Source organism: Balearica regulorum, chromosome 10 (genome assembly GCF_011004875.1).
Source record: "Balearica regulorum gibbericeps isolate bBalReg1 chromosome 10, bBalReg1.pri, whole genome shotgun sequence".
Taxonomy (NCBI): Eukaryota; Metazoa; Chordata; class Aves; order Gruiformes; family Gruidae; genus Balearica; species Balearica regulorum.
The window spans coordinates 3,975,073-3,995,595 of record NC_046193.1 but is presented as its reverse complement, the minus strand read 5'-3'; positions in this window follow the sequence as shown (position 1 = coordinate 3,995,595).

Here is a 20,523-nt window from a genome sequence, read left to right as displayed (position 1 = left end):
AACTAGAAGCTTAAGCACAATGAAGTTTCACTGCATTTCAGTAGTGTTGTTAATCAGTGTTGAAACTTGCTATAGTACAGAGTACTGAACTTGAGAAGGTATACGTGCATGCAGCTGCCTTTGCTGCTCTGCCTTTATTAGCTTCCTAAGAAGGAGATGACGTACACTGCGAACAAGAGTATTAACAGAGAGTAACGCTTTGAAAGAATACTAAATACCATGCTTACCGTGTTTTTCCATTGCTCTGTGTTTTTCATCTTTACAGTAAGAATATAAACCAAAGCACTTTTTGTGATAACACTGTGTTAGTGGGAATAACTACAAATAAACGTTCTGTGTAACTACTGTGCTCTAGTGGGCCATACCAAAATTGTAAGTACTCATTTGAAGTAAATCAAGTCTCTGGCATTCAGCTTACATAAAACTATTTTTATCAGTATTAAAAATGTCGCTGCTTGAACCTACTGAATCACTGGCCCGTTCAGTTTAATGAATATTGGACCTTGCCCTCTACCTTTCCCTGTAAGTCAGGCTGCTTATCTTTTTATTGACGTAGAGACACGGAAATCAAATTGATATTGATTTTTTTTGTCACATTAAAAATGTCCAGATTATGTCTTCTGCGAAGGTAAGGTTGCTGTTCCTAAGGTGAATAACTCTGCTTTATTATTTATGGAGAATAAATGACGATGGCAAATGATTGCAATCTAACCTCATTCTTAATGAGACAATCTAAGGGGGCAACAGTACTTGCATTTTTAAAGAGTTATTTGGGATTTAGCATTTTGTTATGTGTAATTTTTTCTTTCTAAGGATGTTGCCTGGCTAAGTTCTGTGTAAGGCCTGGATTAGATTATATATATATGCTTTCCAGTGAATAAAAAACCCAGCCAAGATTTATTAATTCACTCTGTGTGGGTTACAAACAGAAACAGATAATCTTTAACAGAACCTTTTTTCTTAAATATACTTATAGCTGCTTAATGTAAAAAATAATCTGCCCTTAGAAGAAATGTGTCTTGTGACCTTAGTCTGATAATCTCATACTTCATATGAGGTATAGTTGAATCCTGGATTTTCTTTAAGTAAATGACTGCTTTGTGCTGAAAACTGGCCTTTCCCTTGACTTTATACATCAGCTTTTTCTGTGAAGATCTTCTGTGCAATAGTACTGCCTGTGATGCACTGTTAAAGTAGGTGAAGGCATGCTGAGAAAACTGTCAGAGGTAAAGGATTTAAACTATTTACTCACAGGAAAGGGGTGAAAGAAAAATACTGCTGAGAATTCCATATGTGTCCTTTAGTTCTTCAAGACCTATGCAAAGGCAATAGGTTTGAAGACAAAGTTAGCAAAGATCATACTTTATTTTTGTAGACCTGAGATTAAGTCTAGTTAGTTTGTGCATGAGGCTGCATGAAGGTTGCTGTGGTAGCCTAACTGTCCACTACCTGCTTCTCAGAGTCCTTAAGGAATAATAGAGTTTATACCGTCCTCTGAAGAGCAATGCAAGCCATTATATCGGGAGGAGGACATGATGACAGACTACAAAGTAGACATGAAGCATAGTGGGTTTTTTCCACCACGCTTCATGTGCAGACGGGAGGCTGGAATAATGTTCTCCAGTGCGTTTCTAGTCTTACTACAAAAAATGAGACAAAACACTGCCAAAAAGATAGTGGAATGTTGAACTGCTTTTACAGAGTCTCCCCAGTGTAGGTGCAGAGTGCCCCTGTAACACTGGTATTCATATAGTGCCTTAGCAGAGGGATGCTTCATGTTTCAATAGATGTGGACGCCTCCTAGATTTCTCTCCATGTTATCTAGCTGCATTTCTTTTGTTTTAGTAAAATACAGGTATGTGTTCGTATCGCTTGAGCTGGAAGTAAATGGTAGCACATGTTGAACACTGTAAGAAAGTGCTTCACTTGCTCTCAGTATGCAAACAGGGAATGGCAAAAGACTTGCTCCAAGTGGCACAAAGGATTATCTTTCAGAGATGCAAACCTCTCTTCCTTGTCAAGGAGTGTGTTCAGATAGCCCAAAGTCTGTCTTCACAGTAGTTTACCCAAGAAATCCTTCAGTAAGGTCTGTTTTTCTTTTCCAAATGAGGCTGAAGCATAGAAATGAGAGAAGGAAAACCTTGAAAGTAGATGTACTCTGTAGGGCATGCACTGTAAACTACCTTAAAGCTGTTGTCTCTCCATCTAGCTTGACTGTGCTTCCCTCCCCCCAAGATCTTGATTCTTTAAAGTAAAGTGGGTGTTGTATGGGCGAAGTTACACTACCTGTTTCTTGCCAGGGTTACAGGCTTAATTTCCAGGGTCAGAAATAGTGTGTGGTGCTCGTTGGTGCTTCCCTTGCCCTGCTGCACCTCAGTCTCCTTTCTTCACTGCACATGTTTTTCATTCTTTCTTTGTGCTTCTGCCTTTTCCTTTCTCTGTTTTTTTTTTGGGGGGGGGGTTTGTGCTCTTTCTTTTTACCTTGTTGCTTTTAGTTTCTCAGCTGTGGCTTTCTGTCCACATCCACATATTCCTTGTAGGTTGTGATGGCTGGAACAGAAACCGAGGTGTGCCTTTGCACACTCCAGTCTGATTGTATCACAAGGATGGAAATGCCCATAAATAAATGCTATTTCTGTCTCTGGCAGGATTGGTAAAAGCTGGCAGAGGGGAAAAGTCAATACGCTTAGGACAGGTAATGGAAGAATGAGACCAGAGTTTATCAGATAACGCTGCTGAAAATGCTTCTGGGCCAATTAACTTTACATCAATCTTTTACATAAGTAGCAAGTAATTAAAAAAAATAATTTTGTGCAGAATTACAGTTTAATTTTTACTTTCCGCTGCTGCTCTGTTAGTTGGCTATGATTTCCTATCTCTAAAACATACTGACAGTGAATGTTAGGAAAAAGTTGTGACCCATTTGGGTGAACTTGCGCTTCTTCTACCTTCCTTCTCCACATCCATTTTTAGTATTCTTTTTTTATTATTCTGGATAATACCTAATTGCTTGAGAGAATTTCTCATGGGATCTTGAAGTGGGGAATGTTTCCTACTAATTTTTTTATTGAGGATTTTTTTAATGCACTTCTATAATCTCATCTAGGTTGGGCTAATAATAGTATCTTGGCTTGATGTGATACTCTTCAGGATTTATACACTTCAATTAGCTTCCCTCTGAAATAGCTTGTTATGCAAATTAGGTCCCAGACCACATTGCCTCTCTCCACACGGAGAAAAGCACTGCCTAGGCACTCGCAGAACTGCGTTACGCCATTTACTGTACTCTGTAGGAGTTTGTATCCATGAATGCTGATGCAGCCTGCAGACTGACAGCAATACAGCACTCTGTTTTGAACTCACTTGAGATGTGTGCAGCATCCAGTGATCTGCAAGAGTTGGGCTCTGCTGAACCAGCTTTTCACTGTCGGGGAGCTGTTGGCTCTGACACAAAATAGATCTGTTATAGCTGCATCCAGAAGTCGTGGTGCTATGGTTTATAAAAGAAAAAGAGACATCCTTCACTCCCTCCCCACCTGTGGCTGTTCCCCACCCCCATTTCCCCTCCTTGTCTCAAAACCCACCCCCTCCAATCTGCAGGGGCTTGGACTGAAAGCCTGATATGCTATCTGTCCCCTTTCTACCAGGTAGGGATTCACTAGCTGATCCTAACCAGCATATTTAGCAAAAGGGCCCGGCATTGACCGAGACTGGTGGCTGGGTAATGTCCTTATCAGGCTGAGCCGAGACAGACCAGCAAAGCTGTGTGGGCAGAGTAGCAATGGGACTGTCTGTTCCCTGCCTGTCCTGCTTCCATCCTTCCTCAGAATAAATACTGTAGTGGTGGGTCAGGCTTGCTATATACCATAGCAATTTTACTTCCTTTTTCAGTTGAAGGTACAACAACCACTTGCATTTCTGTTTGGCTTTCACGCAGTAAAAAAGGAGTGACTCTTGGTATCCTTCTGCAAGTAACTTCCTTCCAGAGAGAAGAATGGTTTTAAGGAGAGAAAAAATAAATTAGTTTCTCCTCATCCTTTGTAAGTTGAATAGCAGCTGATTAGCTCTATGGCCCTTTTGCAACTCAATCTCTGTTTTTCTGTCAGCAAAGGTGGAGTCTAGGTATTCCTGTCATTACTGGTTAAGCACAAAGCAATTACTAAGTATGTCATTTTTTTGCTCTTTATCTGATACCTTAAGGGATAGACTCGACACTCATTAAACAGATTGAAAAAATAATGTAGGCAACTGCATAACAAAGGTGAAGTTCAAAATAGTCTCAAATGGTTTCCTTCAGCATCTTTCTTTCAAAGATGGAACGAAAGAGTGAGCAGCACAGTATCATCCCCGCATGGAAGCAGCTTTACAGGATGAATGCTATTGCGGAGTTAGTTTTTCTCTTGCTGTGCTGTGAGTGGTGGTTACCTGGGGCTGGGGGGAGGGTGTGTCTTCAATTATCTAATGTTTTCCCCAGATAAAGTGTTTATGTAAGAATATAATTATAGCTTTTATGTAATTGGGGGGGAAAAATGTTCTTATTTCAGTATGTCTGGGTATTTCAGTTAATTTCCAGTCTCTGTCTGTACAAAGTTCTAATTAGGGGTCACAAAGCTTCTCAGAAGACTTCTAAAATTCCTTGTAGATGCAATTAGAATAAAATTGCCCCTAAATATATTTTAAATTTTTTTTATTAAGACTTTCTTGGGTCAGAGATAAGGGAGTTCTGTATACATTATCCTAATTTTGCAGTTTGTTCCAGTTCTCTTTAGTGTTCAAAACAGTGAAATCTCCCAAAAAAGCCAAGTGCAGCCTGGCACTTAATATTTGCTCTATTTGATCAAGTATGACAGCTGGACAGCTGTGCATAGGTACTTCCATGGAACATCATTTGTAGTATACCTGAAGGACAAATTTTCTTTACTTTTGAAGTCAGCAATTTTGCAAAAGTGAAGACTATAAAAATTTAGAGGTAGAGCAAAAAAAAAATAAAATTGCTTCCTGTGTCAATGGAACGAGCCAAAAAATAGGCTTATGCTCTTAGAAACCAAGAGCTTTACAGTAAAGGGAGTCACAATGGATTAGTAATTAAACAAGAACTAATAATTTCATACTCTTGCCAAAGACCGTAAGTACCAAAGCAAGCACTGGGCTGTATAAACAAGACTATCTGTAAGATGATGAAGTAATCTTTCCGTTGAGTACTGATAAGGCTCCTGCTGGAGCACTGTGTTCAGTTTCAGGAACCATACTATGACCATTTGGAGGGAAGCCAGTGAGAAGAAGCAGGAGTAAAGTCTGGAAAGCATGACCTGTGGGGCAAGATTGGAAGAGTTGGCCTGTTTAGTCTACAGGAGAGAACACTGAGGCTGAGATGTGTAAGTCTTTGTTGTGGTTTAGCAGCTAAAACAACCACATGGCTGTTCACTTACTGCCCCCCCCCCCCCCCCCCCCCCCCCCCCCCCCGTGGGATCTGGGAGAATCAGAAATGGGAGGGGGAAAAAAAAACCCCACAACAACTTGTGGGTTAAGGTAAAGACAGTTTAATAGGACAGAAAAGGAAGATAATGAATATACTAAACAAGTGGTGAACAGCACAATTTCTCACCACCCAAAGTTGATGCTCAGCAAGACCCTGAGCTGCCCTGCTTCCTGGCTAACCCTCAGTTACATATGGAGCATGATGTCGTATGGGATGGACGATCCCTTTGGCCACTTTGGGCAGCTGTCCTGGCTGTGTCCCTCCCCAGCTTCTTGGGCGCAGGCCAGTATGAGAAGCTGAAAAGTCCTTGACTGCTTGGCAACAACTAAATCCATCAGTGTGTTATCAACGTTATTCTCATCTAAATCCAAACCACAGCACTACACAAGCTACTAGGAAGAAAATTAACTCTATCCCAGCCAAAACCAGGACAGTCTTCCAATGAATAAATAGTAATTGCAAAGAGAACAGTAATGACCTAGTTTTCAAGAGGCTTGCAGTTAAATGGATGGGAAATTAGGCCACACATGAGGAAAAGTCTTCTAATGAGAAGAATAATCTGCCCCTGAAATGGGTGGCCTAGGAAGGTGATAGGATTCTTTCTCATCAAGGATGGGCTATGAGAGAGGGTCCCCAGGGAATAGCCTGCATATAGATTGTTCTTCCTGGAGCTGGGGGTAGACTGGAAAACATCTCAAAACCTTTTCTGACTCACTTTTAAAATTTATTGTCACCTAAGGAAAAGATGAGTTTCCAAAAAATTCTTGACAAATTTAGCCTGTCACTAGCTAATCTATGAAAAGCACCATAGAAGGAAGAAAATAAAAAATAATCTGTTTACTAGTTCTAAGGTATGTTTTCTATTCAGATGCCTATAATAATGTGTCCGTCACTCTGATGTCTGAACACCTCTATGGCACCTTGAATGCTTTTACTGAACTCTGATTTTACATTTAACTATAATGTTATCTGAAAGAATAGCATGTCAGCACAAAAGCTGCTTAGGTGAGTCTGACCTGCATTTGACTACACCTAGTAGGCTATTCTGGATGTGGTTTATCAGCTAGTAAAGGTACAGGCCAGATGCACTAGCAGATTTTGCTGGCTGTATTTGGGTACCTTCAAGAATCTGTCATTCACCTGATGTTAAACAACTAGTATCCAACTTAGATCAGCTCTTTCAAAGGAATGAAAGTGACTGTATTAAAGGCACAGAAAGGGGATTCAAAAACAAACAAACCAACCAACCAACACAGGTTATATTTATCTATGTATGTGATGGGTACTTGCCCCAAAGAGCAATGGAGAGGACCAAGAACTAGAACTAGGACCAAACTAGAACATTTAGCTTATACTGCAAATCATTGGATGATACTATTAGTCTTGTGGACTTGGGAGGAGCTTACTCCTGGTCCTAGTTCTCCAAACGAATTAGCTCAGAAAACTGTCTTGGGTTCGCTTATCCTTTCTTTTTTATGGCCTTTTTTCCAAATGTCTTTCTCAGTTGCTTTGCGCTCCTCTCAGTGGCATAAACTTACAGTTCAAAACTACCAAAGCAGATTAACTGGTGAACAGCCACAGGACTTTCCATTTTCCCCATTCTAAAAATAAATTAAAGAAAAATCGAGTATCTCTGAAGAAAAATGTCAAAAAGGAGCTATGTAATGTCTCTTACACAGTAATTATATGAGGATGTAATCGCTGATGATGGTGTGGTATCAGAACATCTGTATTTGTGATGTTTCAAGTGTATTGATGGTGATGGTCAGCAGCGTAGGATCAGTATTCTTTTCTAACTGATGTCCAGTGCTCGACTTTCTGCATTTGATAATACAGAGTTCTGATTCTCAATTTTACAGAAGGCTTTGAATTTCTCCCACTCCATGGCTGAGTACAGCCACTGCCCTGTGAATCTCTGCTTTCATTTTTATCACTTCTGTACATTAGCCAAAAAACTCCACTGGCTATTTCAGCCTATACATAATCCAAATAGATGTCTTCCTTCCCCCAAGGAAAATAAGAAAGAACCAGTAACATTCATCATTAAAAGATGGGAAAATCTACAAAAAGGTATTACAAATGTAGAGTTAGTGATCTGTGTCCAAACGACATTTTTCTGATGGTGTCATCAAATACAAAATACAAACACAAAAGGCATATCATGGAGAATGACAACAATCTTACCAAAACAGAGTTTGACAAAATTGTCAAATCTTTAGCACTGACCTCTGTTCTTGTGTGAAATACTGTTTTCAGCTGGTCTCTTTGTGGATGTGCAAGCCTATAATTAGGGTAGATTTCTTTGGAGATGTACTAATGTGAAGTTGCACAGCAGAACACTAAGGATCCCAAAGCATTGCTTCCCTTTCCCTTATTTCTCTGCAATGGTACGGTGCGCATGGCAACATTGTTCTTTGACTGTGAGCATGTTTTGGCAACTGGCTGCACAGTGTTTTGTCACTCCTGCCCTCCTATTCCAACTCCTCCTGTGCGGACTTGAGGGATGACTGGACTCAAAGCTATGTTTCTTAAGCAGGACTTGTCTCTGTGCTGAACCTGAAAGGCATGAACATGGTGACTGTTGCTGGGGATCCAATCTTAACATCTTTTCCCCCACCCACCCCATCACTGACACACTTTGAACTTCTTAAAAATGGTAGTCATGTTACTTTGCTGTTTTCCAAAAAGGTGTTTTGCAGCTGACAGTTCAGTAATGTGTGTATATATTTTTAAAGGTTAAGGGTCTCTTTGAAGACTTGGCTCTCCGTGTGTCCTGAGTTAATGCCTACTTGCAGATTACTTTTGTGATGTGCGTGAGTTGCTAAATGAAACTGTGACTTTATTCATTAATTACATCATGCATATATGACATGAACAGTGAAGTCATTGAGGGGAAAAAAAATCCAAACCTGTGATTTCTTTTAAGGTGAAGAAATATGCTGATTATTTTGTAGGTTTGTCTTTTTAGAAGTGAATACATTAACTTGAAGCCTGTAAGTCTTGTCCTGCTTTCTACTTAGCTCAGTAGCAAAGTATCGGCTCTGTCTGCTATATTCCTCCCAAAGCTGCCATTCAGAGCCTGAATCCAAATTAATCTTTGTTATATGATGTCAAAACAAAAATAGAGAAACTGACCCAGGAGTCACTAACAGCATGTGAATTTTTCAATAGTTTCCATTATAATGGGGGGGGGGGGGGGGGGGGGGAAGAGAACAGGAATGAAGCAGGAACAAAGCGAAAGATTTACATGTAATTGTATAATGAAGAGAAAGTGCAGATAAGGCACAGAAACACAGAGCAGGTGTAGTTTTTATTGCAAGAGTGTCTCCTGAAGCAGATGGTTTTAGGGTGCTAAGAAAGCAAAAGAATCCCTTTTCGGGTCTAAACAAAGTATAGAGTTGTAAGGTAAGCAAAATTTTCTACCTGCTCAGGTCTCTTATTACAAAACTCCAGAACTGGTTCAGAAATTTTTCGAGCCTTGTTGAATATATCCCCAAACCTGGAAAGACTTTCTCAGAGTACCGCCTTGTTTCTGTCGACATAAACATGTTCATTTCATTTATAAAATGCATCCGTGGAGCATGTATGTCAGCAATGAAAGGTTACCTATGACACTGGTTGTGTCGGAAAGGTGATATCAGTGTCAGTAATAGTTGAAGTAGTCATCTGAGCACAGCTTTATTGCATAAAGTGTAGTCGTTCTTATTTGATTTTGATTTCAGCATCATAAAACTGGCAACCAAGACTTCCCTGCTGACCATTAAAGGTAATGATGAAACTAGAGGGAGACAAAGCCTACCATTACAGAATGTACGAGACCATTTCAAACTAGAACTCAACCATTTTTTGCTTCAAAAATAAAGATCCTAGTTCCTGTCTTTCAAAAATAAAGCTGTACCAATGTTCTCTGAAGACCAGCTCGTTTGAGCAACTGTTGCATTTAAGGAAGTCAAGAGATTCTTGCAGGATGCACTGCTGGAGCACTGGTGAGTGATCACAACTCCTCAGTATTATGCTGAAGAAGAAGAGGTGGTTTCTGAAGCAGACAAATCTTCATCTGTTAGTGGTTTTCCAAAGAAAATTGAAAGTTGCACTTTGATTTTTCTGAGTGTAGTAGAAAGCTCCTGTACATCTGGAAGAATGTCTGCTTTCAGTAAGATGCTCCACTTGATCAGCAGACTGATGAATTGTGTGTTAAATTCAGCGTTCAGATGAATAAATGGCTAATACTAAAACCATAAAAAAGCTGCAATGCATTATATTAATTCGGAGGTGGCAAAAACAGAGAACATGATACAAAGGGATGCATTTGGGAGAATAAATTTTTATGGTTGTTGGTCAGACATATGTAGCTTGACCAGGAGTTTATAATTCCAAAAGCGGGAGTTTCATAATAATGCAGTACAATGTGAGTACAAACCAAAAGGCTGTACAGGTGGAGATGCAGATTTTTATCAAGGAAAGTGAATATTTACACCAAAATAAAAATATTTTAAAGTTTAATAAGTGAAGCTCTTAGGGATTTAAGGTCAATAGCAAAGTAGGGAGAATTTGAGATGAGGACTGTGGTTATGTTTACACTTGTCTGAGTGTCACTTATGGTTTTCTGTTGAATAGTCTATTTTTCTTAATATAACAATGATATTAAAAATCACTTCCCATGCTCATCTATCTATACCATTTTGAGCCACAACAGTGTAACATCCTTCATCCTCCCATTCTTTGGATAAAGCTCATTAGTAAAGAAGACCTAATATGCCTTTAACAGCTGGGGCTGAAACTTAGTCCAGGAGTTCTCAGCAAAGCAGAGCTGTGTTAATGAAACAACTCTTTTACATCTCAAGTGCAATATCTAAATTGCTGACTTTGAAACTTCTTAGAAATATCAAACTAAATATGGGGTTTTTCTCAACTCCTTAAACTATTGCCTATATTTCACAAAGCACAGAATGGCCTGGGTTGGAAGGGACCTCAAAGTCCACCTACTTCGAACCCCCTGCCGTGATGGGTAGGGACTCCCTCCATTAGCCCAGGTTGCCCAAAGCCCCATCCAGCCTGGCCTTGAACACTGCCAGGGAACCAGGGGCAGCCACAGCTGCTCTGGGCAACCTGTGCCAGGGCCTCACCAGTTCCCTCACAGGGAAGGATTTCTGCCTCAGATCTAATCTCAATCTTCCTTCCTTCAGCTTAAGGCCATTCCTTCTTGTCCTGTAGTTGTGCTTGAGATTGCCCCAGCCTATGTGCAGAACCTTGCACTTGCCTTTGTTGAACTTCATGAAGTTCGCATGGTCCCACCTCTCCAGCCTGTCCAGGTCCCTCTGGATGGCATCCCTTCCCTCCAGCGTGTTGACTGCACCACACAGCTTGGTGTTGTCAGCAAACTTGCTGAGGGTGCACTCGATGCTGCTGTCTGTGTCACTGACAAAGATGTTAAACAGTGCCAGTCCCAATACCAACCTCTGAGGAATGCCACTTGTCACTGGTCTCCACAAATGGATAAACAGAAGCAACTCTTACCATTGTCTTCCTTGTAAGGATGGTGAATTGGTACAGCATGGTACATAAGATCTTGAGCTGCCATGTTCTCCATTGCTATGCAAGAACAGGAAATAAAGTATAGAATAAAACATATTCTATTTCTGTGTTGCTTATGTATTGCTGGAAGTAGGGGAATTTGTTCTACCCTTAGTATCTCTATTCATTTTCATGTAATTTGCTTTCCCCTGTGGCTAATAAGCGGATCAAGGCCTAACATTAAAATGCGATGTAACAAATGGAAAAGCAGAAGTGAGCTGGAGGATCAAAGTGTCATCATGGGCTTTCTGGGGCTTTCAAGCTTGCATGCAAATCCTGCAACAGAAAGGGGTGGAAGGGCTGGGTTTTTCTTTCCCTTTCTTCACCTCTTTCTGTCCCCTCCCTCCCATTTGCTCAACTGTAAAATGCTGCAATGTTTCACACTCACTTTGACAAGAATTGGTACATGGAAACATTTGCATAGTCTTTGTTCATTCCTATGCAAAACATGATTTACTGAAGGTTGTAGCTTGATGAGGTAGCATCTGAATATAGGAGCGCCACAAGAAAGAAGGGTTTACTTGTCTTTACCCTATTAAAAGTTGAGTCATTTCCTATAAATACACTGAACATAATGAGGATTTAGGCATGAAACAGTCTGTACTAGCATTTTAAGAACCAATTTTGTATTTTTTGTACACTTGAAATACATGCCAGGCTAATCTTAGAATGCCTTTTAAAGCTTAGCAAGGTCAAATAAGTGCTTTGTGCAATCACACACATAAGTTGTATTTAACTTTTCATTACCTTTTCAGTGTGCTAAAAAAAATATGAATAATTTATTTCCCTGCTGTTTTTATGTAACCATATGATAAACGAATAGGAGAGGGGGGAAAAAGATGAGATATTGGTGAAGCTTTGTCATGTATGCCTACCACTGAGAAACCACTACAACTGCCAACTCAAAGAGCATGCCACTGTATAGCTTCATTTTTATTCAGATCCCAGTAAGTTATATAATTAAAAGAACATTAATCTGTGCTAAGTACATCTACTCGAACACCCCCTTATAATTGTAGAGCTTTGCAATAATTACTGCTTTAGTATAGAGTTTCTGATTAATATATGCCACTGCAGTTCAGTAAAAGTAAGTAACGTGCATCTGTGAGAAGTTCTAAGGAATGGATGAAGATTTGCTGGTAGAAAGCAGAGACAGTAGAAAACTTAGAGAGGAAGCAGCAATAACATAATTTATGAGACCCAGCCCTGCCTGCCTCCTTCTGCTGTTACCAGAACACTCCATCTGTGCAAATACCTCATTCCTTTCTTCATCAACAGAGAAAGTAAGGAAAGAGTCTGGAGTAACCAGAGGTAGTGGGGAGAAATTCTTGATGCTCATCCCAACCTGTTCATTCCTGGAGAGAACAGCTCATCGAATTGCAAACAGGAGGATTTCTGAAAGACTCAGGGACCTTTTAGCCTTACTAGCTGTCCCAGAACTGCTTTAGCAAGCCACCACAGAAGGACTGGCAGACCACTCACCACGATCTTTCCAAATATTATTGTAGCTTTTGTTTTCTGACATATTCCTGCTGCTGGGATCCAAGCTTTCTAGGCATAATTAGGACAGCTAGCTGTGCGTAGTAACCTTTTTAGTTGCCACGCTCAGGCACATTAGATTTTTTTTTTCTTCTGCTATTCAGTCAGAAAATCTTGTTTATTTTGGTGAGATATATAAATTGTAATGTAATATATAAAATAATATTTGCCTCATTAGGTAGTGTTTGTAAATGAGAATAGAATATGCATCAGCCCAGAAGCAATAGCAGAGTAGTAGCTAAATATCATTTGCATAGGCATTGCAGAGAAACCTAAAACATGCAAATTCCATCTTAAGAGAATAATACTTCTCCTAATGACTTGTTTGTGGTAGGATATCACATACATATAAGAAAAAGTTTAAGCCATCTCTAAGAGGTAATTATATCTGAAATCTTTGGGGGGGTGGTGGCTAGGCGGGATATTTTTGTGCAACGTATTGGTATTCTGTGTCAAATGCTGTCTCCAAGGTAGTTTTGATCCATTCATCACCAGACAATGCTAGAGATAAGATAGTATTTCCAGCATCAGTAAGTCTGGAAAAACTCAGGTCACTCCAGAAAAGCATTTTAAAATAAAATTCATCCTTCTGTGGATCCATGATTAATTAAAAGTCATGTAGAAACTTAGATCAAGAGATACTGTGGTGTGGATGCTCTTTGTCAGTAAATTGTTGTTGCTAGTAAAGATCAGGTTTAAAACTTCAAACGACAATTTTCAGTGATATGAATAAGAAAGAAGTTTCAATAAATCTGTTCAATAAGGGTGGTGGAGGAGACGTTCTTTTAGTTCATCTGTATGGGATACAGAAGAGTTGAGGCTGGAAGGCACCTCCAGCATCCCTGCTCAAAGGATGTTCAACTACAGCAGGTTACCCAGAACTGTGTCCAGTCGGGTTTTGAATATCTCTAAGGATGGAGAGTCCACAACCTCTCTGGGTAATCTCTGCCACTGTTTGACCACCCTCACAGTTAAAAAAATAGGTGGGGGTGGGTTTTTTTGTTTGGCGCTTTTTTATGTTCAGATGGAATTTCCTGGAATTCAGTTTGTGCCTGTTGCCTCGTGCCCTGTCACTGGGCACGACTGAGAAGAGCCTGGCTCTGCCGTCTTTATTCCCTGCCATTGGGAATTTAGCCACATGACTAAAATCCTCCCCCCTCCCCCCCCAAGCCTTCTCATCTCTTGAGTGCTCTCAGCCTCTCCATATAACAAATGCTCCAGTCCCCTAAACCTCTCCCTGGCCCTTTACTGAATGTGCTTGCCCTGGTTTCAGCTGAGAGGGTTGATTTTCTTCATAGTAGCTAGTGTGGGGATATGTTTTGGATTTGTGCTGGAGACAGCGTTGATAATATAGAGATGTTTTTGTTCTATGGACCTGTTGTTGAGCAGTGTTTACACGGGGCGAAGGTCTTTTCTGCTTCTTGCACTGCCCTGCCAGCGGGATGGCTGGGGGCGCACAAGAAGTTGGGAGGAGACACAGACAGGACAGGTGACCCAAACTGGCCAAAGGGATATTCCATACTATATGATGTCATGCTCAGTCTATAAGGAGCTTGGGAGAAGGGGGCGGGGGGCAGCGGCGTTCAGAGTGATGGCGTTTCTCTTCCCAAGTAACCATTACGCGTGACAGAGCCCTGCTTTCCTGGAGATGGCTGAACACCTGCCTGCCCATGGGAAGTGGGGAATGAATTCCTTGCTTTGCTTTGCTTGTGCACGCGGCTTTTGCTTTACCTATTAAACTGTCTTTATCTCAACCCACAAGTTTTCTCACTTTAACTTTTCCAATTCTCTCCCCCATCCCGATGCGGGGGAGTGAGTGAGCAGCTGCGTGGTGCTCAGCTGCCGGCTGGGGTAAAACCACAACAGTGCTCCAGTAAGTCCATGCCTCTCTTGTACTGGGAGCCCACCAGGGGTAATCAGTCGACCCTATAAATCTATGCTGATGCAAATAAAATCAGAATTTACTGTCTGAGGAAAAACTAAAAGTAGTTTTAAACTAGGAGTAATTTTTTACCTAGAAGTTCCAGACCAATATGAATCAGTATGTTGCTGAAATGCTACAAGAAAACAAAAAGCAGAAAAAAAAAAAAAGGCTTGTACTTTTTCCACCCATAATGTATTCCATGTCCACATTTTTTCCTTCCTGCTATTTGTGCTCATCACTAGAATACATGTCCAAGATCATTAGACAGATATATGGATTTAATTATAAAACAATGTAAGAGATTAATCTTATTAAAGTGCCTACTTGAGATGTGTAGTCACCTTAAATACCTCCCCAGGTAATGGAAAGATACAAATGGTGATACTGAAGAGGTCTTAGGAGACCTGGAATGCCACCTGGATATACTCACTTCTCTTTTCATTGTTTTATATACGCGCGCATGTGTGTCTATGTCTGTGTGTACACACACACACATTCTGGAGTCTAGGAAGAATGCTCCAAACTTCAGCACTATAGTTCAGTATAATGAAGATAAGCCTATATAATCATGGTGATATATTAAATGCACAGGTAAGATCCTGGTAAGCATCCACGCTTTTAAGAATTAAAGCCTGGAGGTGAGATCATACACAAATGTTAGGGTCGTACATGCTAAGAGTATGAACTGTCTCGCTGCCATTCCCATATGCAGTTAACCACATAAACTACTGAGACAGCACATCGTATCAGGCATGCTGGTAATTGTGGGCTTAATTTGCAAGTAGGCTTGGAAGTACCTGAGTGTGTCCATGTCTGCCAGGAATGCTTATGTTCATCTCACCTCAGAGCTCATTTGTAGTAATTGCTAAGGAATTCAAAGTGACTATTTACGGAGTGCTTTGGAGAAATTGGTACTATATTCATTAGCAGAAGTTTTGGCCAGAAGCTGAAAAAGCGAAAAAAGCAGACTTCAATGTTGATAAATTGCAGAGCAGTCTAACAGCATTGTTAACTTCCTTTTGCAGTGACATGGGTCTCCTGAGTGGATCCAAGGGCTTCCTGATTGTTTTTCCTGGCATCTATGACTTAAAGCAATCACTTGCTTAAAATGTAAGTTGGCAGATTTGCCTTGCCCTTGTGCTGTTTTTTATTAAGGGTTTTAGTATGAAAGGTAAGTGGGCTTCCCAAAAAAATAGCATGAATGTAATTTACAGCCTTCAATGCAAAGAAGGTATTTTAAAATGTTATTATTCTCAAAGCAAATGAATTATTCTTACCCAAACAGCAGCAACCTAAATCTGGTATTTATAAAATGGCCACTGGGATCATGTCTAGATTCTGTTTGCCTTGCTAAATCCACTCTTATTTGCAACATGAATTCTGTGTTATCGATAAATATTTTCCTTCAGGAATTTTGTGTAGTATTCTTTCTGGAAATCTCTACTGAAACCATTGATGACTACTATTTAAATCAATTATTCTGTTTCCCCTTGGGAAACTGCTGTAGAAAGCAAGGACTGACTTTTAAAATTATAGGAATGTTGAGACAAGTTTGCCAATACTCAGTTTGTTTTCCAGTACTGACCTTTAGATGCTGCTTTGTTTTCACTGCTTTTTTGGATTTTACTCTTACTTCTGAAATGACCCACATCCCAAGTCCAAGGATTTAATTCTCTTCCACATTCAAAATCTTTGCTACTAGCACTAAGGATTATGTAAACCGTTGCCTATGCCACTCCATCAATATTTTTTCTCAGAAAACAAAGTCAAACAAATAGTTGAAAAATCAAAAGAAAAGAACCATGTTTGAGGGCATTATTTGTGATTATGACTACGGTCCTCAAAATACAGCTAAAAGTTGTCTTTTTTTTCTGAACTGTAAGAGAACTGTGCTGTGATTTAACATTCAGTAGTTCACTGACTTTTGTTTCTCAGATCTACAGTGTTTTCAGGGTTTTTAATTCAATACTGCAGCCACTTGAGCATCTTCCTTCACATACTTTCTTGTGAATAAATAAATTCAACAAAATATGTAAGTCATTCTTAAAATGATGCCATTCTTACTAAAACTTCTAATTTTGCTGATTTCTCACAGTAATCTGTGAAATGGGTGTTATATAGGATTTCTGGATTCTTTTAAAACAGACTTGCTGCATAACTTAAGAGGATTGTCTCAATGTGTTGCAAAAAGGTCTGAATATTGCAAAAAGCTCTTTCTCACAATTTACTCTATGCATATAAAAGAGTTTTGTAACTGCTAATGAGTTCAGGGGTAAAAAAAGTTATTCTGCCCCCATTTATATACATTATTTCAGTAGATTTTGACAAACCAAGTCAGATTATGCACCTGGCAAACTAACTCGTGGTCCTTACAGAAAATATACAATCATAGTATTACGTTGCCATATTCTTCTGACTCTTTTTTGTTGTGGTGGGTTTTGTATGCTTTTTGCAGGCTTCTTGTTGTTGGGCAGGGGAGTTTGTTTATTTTTTAGAATAAAGGTGTTGTGGACACTCCCATCAAGTTCTAAATTTCACAGAAAACGGCCTTTTATGTCATTTCTGACTAAGTGCTTTTGGGTGCAAGATCATCAACTTTATGTCAAGTTTAACAAATTACTTATCATTTGAGAATTCTTTTTGCCAGGAAAGCACCAGATTTATTTTATAGAGAAATCCATTGGTAACTTTTAGTCAATCTTACCTCTAGCCAGGATGACTAGGGTCAGCAAAGGAACTTTGTCCAGGCCCTGTGCCTGGCCTATACAATTGCTCCTAACACCAGATGGATGTTGAAGTCCCTCTACTTTTTGCAGAGCTGAAGCTAGGCCATATCAAGGTCATTTCATGTAAGCGCAAATATAACGTGCACTTTCCATTCGACTATTTTTGCTTTGATATTGAATTAGAACTGTGAAATGATGGCTGCAGAATATGCCAATATAACTAATAATCCTCTGGTCAACTTTTTTTTTTTTTAAACAAACAAAGTAGAGGGCAGATTTCTGTTATCTTCTAGTCTTCTCCTGTAGTACATGTGACATTCAAACGTTACATGCAAAAAGCAACTTCCTCAGGCCAACTGCTATAAAATTTCCCGGTAATGGCACAAAATGTGTTACTATCACAGCCTTTGTCTGACATTATTTTGCTCTTAAAAACAATACAGATTTAGGAACGGTTGGCTTTTCACTGGGAAACTGTGATGTGAGGGTGTGAAATTACTGCAGGAGATCACATTGACGATTCACAGGGATATGCTTTCTACTGTATCAGATGCTGGACTTATGCCATAGCTTGGTGGCATATGATACCATGGGAGTTTTTCTTAATAACAACAGAGGCTGGGTCTGAACATTCTGGTAATTAAATGTCCAAATTCGTTATAAAAGAGTAGGACTTCATGGCTGCAAGTCAAATATGTTTGCTCCAAATATTCTTCCGGGTCCTCATATTTCACAAAGCTCTGTACTGTTGTATAACAACTCCTTGTACAACATTTCTGCCTGCTTCATAAAGAATGATGACAGGTTTTACAATTGCACTTTGCTCTGTTAATCTACGTACTTCTACATTTTTGGCAGATCAAGTATTCCTCACTTTCATTCTTAGTGTTGCCATTTGGCACCAACAACGCTTCAAAGGTAAACTCTGTAAGTGCATAAGGATTCCTTGAGATGGAAGATGTTATGTATATATGATATGAAAACATCAGAGTTATGTGCTTTAATACACATATCTATTTTTAGAAGTTTCATAAAGGATGCTGAAATATGAATAGCTATTTCATTCTAACATAATACAGCCAAACTATGAGTTGTTGAATTGGCATCCATTATCCCCTCCTTTTTAAAGTTTCCCTGAAATTCCTCCTCTGTTTTGTTACTGTGGAAGTTAAACTCTAGGTTGTGAAAATTATGTGAAGCTGAAACCCGAGATCTGACAAGTATAATCCACTATTAGGTTATTCAAACTTGAGACAAGCATAGTGCCAAAGTGTTTGGTGACTACATCATCTCTGCTCCTTTACATTCTTTTGAGAAAGTAGATTACCTCCACTATGCATATATTCCCCCATTAACCAGGAAAATGAGGAAGAATTTAAAGAAATATCTAAATCTCACCTTTGGTGAGAGAATGTGTAATGAATTTTAGGGAAAAACATCATACGAATGGTGCTAGTCTCCAAAACATATTGAGGAGTGTTAAATTATAGTAGATTAGTTGATGCTGTTACTGATAACATCATGCTTTACCTTGTAGTATTATTAAAACCTGTATGTAAGAGGTTGAGTTCCTGCAAATATTGTAGTAGAAAGAAAGAGATCTCCAAAGGAAAAAAGAGATGCTTTCAATAAAAATATGAGGATAGCTTCCAAAGCTGTCAGAAACTTAAGAAATTCTGTATGACTGTTTACATGAAAAAAGATTTTTATAGGCAGAAGATATTAAAATGAAGAAAGCTGCCCTGTCATTCATTGTTTATCACAAGTGATAAACAGCCATGCATGCCTGCTATTTCACCATGATTTAAAAAATATCAGTCACAGGGACTAAACAGCTTAAGATGGAGAGGAGGCAAGGAAAGTAATCATTTGTTTGTACTGCTCTGCCTTTATTAGTCCCAGCTACAGTAGCTGACCCACTGAGGATGTTATGATGCGACGAATCATATGCTTGGAAATTGTTCTTCCGTGTAATATTTAAATCCTGAGCTCTGCACTGTGATCCTTAAAGTTTAACAGGTGTGGTTTTGTGTAGAATTCAGTATTTTTGTGAAAACAGTCTGTAGGATGTAATGATTTTATGCAGCACAGAATTATCAGCCAAATGTGTTTGCATGCAGCTAGTAAGAATGTGCATCTAATGCTTTTCAAATGGTACTCCAATCATCTGCTTTAAATGATTAATAAGCACAAGCTGAAAATAGCACCACATTTACCTAATGTTTGCATGATTATTTTTGTAAACATTTCATTCAGGCTTTCTCTGCCATCTTTCTAAGCATTGTCAAAACAAAAATGTTGCTATTCTTGATTAGTTTTTCTCAGTTTGTTTGATCTTCATCATGACCCAGAGAGATGCAGCAGGGGAAAGCACCAGAAATGTTGATTCTTAGTTGACAGTGAGCATGTGGTTTAAGATCAAATAAGAAAACTAATCTAGATATTTGCAGAATAGTTACAGGTCTCTAATTTTTTTTTCCAAAACTAGTAACTGAACTTGGTGAGAACTACAAGTGTGTATTTTGCTAATGAGTTTGTCTGAAAGCACTACAAAAATACGGTCACAGCTTCTCCTGGTTTTAAATAAGTTAAAAATAGTTTTAAAAGATGTGGAGGGATTTGTACTTTTGTTAAGTTGGCTGTCCTACTTTTTCGTTAAGTTCTTGCTGAGATAAGGTTAAGACTGGAATTTAAATGGTGTTAAGGAAGAAACCAAGATAGTAATCAGAATATAATTAACAGTGTATCAGCTCTCAAACAAGCAGGCCTGGCCAGCACTGTTACTCATCAATAACTGGTGGAAGATTTCCAGTTTTCCAAGTAAAATGCTACAGTGTGGTTTGCTGTAGCGGTGTACAGGTGTTGTGTTATGTGTAGGAATCCTTTACACTAAACAAAAAATCCATCCCATCTACCAATTTTTTTTTTTCTGCTCTTCAAAACTGGCTCTATTTCAGTACAGCTTTGGAGACATTTGGTAACTGGTTTTAACTGTCATGGTAAAAAGACTGTATGGCACAACAGAACTGTGATGAAATCTATTTTAAGCCTATGTGTAAAACCAGGAAGGTTTGGTTCAATATCCAACATTAACTACTCTGGCAATGTTTCAAAGTTACCATCCTCTTTTTTGGCAACATTGTGAGGAGAAGTACTATCTTCCAATCTCTGTTGCGGTGGGTTTTTGGACTAATTGTCTAATACTGGAGTGTAAGTTCCTCAGTCTATGTAACGTATGTCATCTGTACACTGTACTTCCTTCATAAAGTGAAAATATACAT